The sequence below is a fragment of the Morus notabilis genome, unplaced genomic scaffold (assembly GCF_000414095.1).
Source record: "Morus notabilis unplaced genomic scaffold, ASM41409v2 Scaffold46, whole genome shotgun sequence".
Taxonomy (NCBI): Eukaryota; Viridiplantae; Streptophyta; class Magnoliopsida; order Rosales; family Moraceae; genus Morus; species Morus notabilis.
This window is the reverse complement of record NW_010365505.1, coordinates 864,523-866,790: the sequence shown is the minus strand read 5'-3', so window position 1 is coordinate 866,790 and position 2,268 is coordinate 864,523. Positions and strand designations below refer to the sequence as shown.

Sequence of the window (2,268 nt, the reverse complement as noted above, 5' to 3'; positions counted from 1 at the left end):
TTCAAGGAGAAGCAAAGTTGAACTAGTACTAGTACAACTCGACTATTCATTTATCCATAAATAAAGAAATCTCAGTCATTTTCTCAAATGAAAAAGTCACTTCTCAACATTATTATTCGGCGATACATAGCGGTACAATAATATTAGTGTTGGGTCTGCACCAGTATGAGCAAGACCAAATAATGGGACTCTTGGTCCAATATGCTTTAAAAATAAAGGAAAGCTTGTTGAGCAAGCGTTAGTGCGCGTGATCAATATTTTCTGGGAAGAAAGAAGGGCAGCCGTGGAGTGGAGCAGAAGTAAAGGAAAAGAGAAAAAGTGAGAGAGAGAGAGAAAAAGGCGGGTAGGGTTTTAAGCTGTTGTCTTGGTTAATTGTCTTTGTTAGTATTTTGTTTGAGATCTCATTTTAACACAGAGTAAAAAGTTTTTATTCCACGATTGTAATTATTTGTAGTTTTTTTTTTCAATAATTAACTAGATCGATATCTTATAATATGAGAATATCGGAGATCGATTAACACGATATTTGTTTAACAAATAATTATCTAGATCGATATCTTATAATATGAGAATATTGGAGATCTATCGACACGATAATTAATGTTTAACAAATACTACACAATACAAATAAGCACAGTACATTATAATTTGCCAAACTATAGGAAAATGAAATATCTTATCCTGTGGTACATTATTGACTACAAATAATAAGTTTTTGGGTCTTAGAACAAGCCATTCACTGTAAAACCTCCATCAACAAAAACGGCTTGCCCAGTTATGTAAGGAGCTGCTGGTAGGCATAAGAATGCCACCAATGAAGACACTTGGCTCTGCGATGCGTCCAATGGGCGTTCGACTCATGGCAGGCTTTATAAAGCTTTCTTCAAAATCTGCAAAATTAAGGAGAGCAACAATTGCAATCTTAGCTTGCTTTTTAAGATAATATACATCCTAAACGGATATATTTTTATGAAAATAAAATTTACCTTTAGAGATATTAAACCAGAAACGGAGGAGATAAAGACGATACTAGCTTTCATTAGAGGATGAGCTAGTTGGCACATATGGTAATAAGCAGATTCGAGGTTAGTTCTTATTAAAAATGAGAAATCTTCTGCTGTGTGCTCTATGGCTGATTTCCATATATGATGGTTCCCACATTGTTTATCTAGCTAGAACCAGAAATAGAATTTAGAGATTTTTTTTAAAGGGAATTTTATGAGAATTTTGTCATAATGGATATGGTATGAAAAATATCTTCTTGATAGATGTGGCACAACCTGTTTTCATCAAATTTCATTAAATTGCCATTTTCTTTCTTAACATATAATGAAATTCTCCTTTTAAAAAGGCTCCTCATTATAAGAATATATAATATCCCGACTCTTTTTCCCAGTCTTGCATGATATACCATTATTTCCTGAATTTTCTTTTTCATGAATTATCTCTAGTGCATCTTAATGCAACTTTTAGGCCCAGCACGCTTATCTCTATAATCTGTTAAGCAACGTATACGCTATGGGTGTGTTTTGAGATGCTAATTACGAGTATGCAACGCACTTGTTTGCCTAGGTTTTGTGTGGACTACTTAACTATGCATTAGTGTCCTAAAACGTGCCTGCTTTAGCTAGAGATGTGTAATGAACAAAAATGGTTAGGAACATTTTTTTACAAGGATGTAGTTTTCCGTTGAAGAGGGATGAAACTTTGTTGGCCAGCTCTTTACGATCTGTTTCAAACGCTAGATCGCAAACAGAACCATACACTCAAAATCCTTTCCTCTCCCACTCAACGAAGCACTCGTTAAGTTGGACTGCACTTCTAGAGCATGTGTACACTGTTGCCCCAAATCCTGCTAATTCCTCCACAATAGCATACCTAATTATAAGTTTAATACAGTCGGATAGAGAGAGACCCTTGTTTTACTTGATTTATATTGGCTTAGTTTGGTAGTGTTGTAGATTTTAAAAAAATTACTTTTAACTGTGCTGAAGGAAGAAGTAGCTGTGTTTGATAAACTATAATTATAGTAGATGTGCTGGTTCTAAAATCAGTATAATAGCGTTTGGTAAATTATGAGATTGAATTGTTGTGTATAGTTAAAAATTACTACTATATTATATTATACTATAATATAATATATATAATTACAATATAATATATATTTATTATTATATTTAATATAATACAAAAAAAACTATTATTATATAATTATAATATAGAATATAATAATATTATTAAAATAATAACTGAAATAATTAAAAATAA

The 2,268-nt window shown here is 32.1% G+C and overlaps 1 pseudogene; it reads right to left on the bottom strand.

The window, feature by feature from the left end:
- Positions 1 to 736: 736 nt before the first annotated feature.
- Positions 737 to 2,268, bottom strand: part of LOC21408009 — a 5,392-nt pseudogene continuing 3,860 nt past the window's right edge.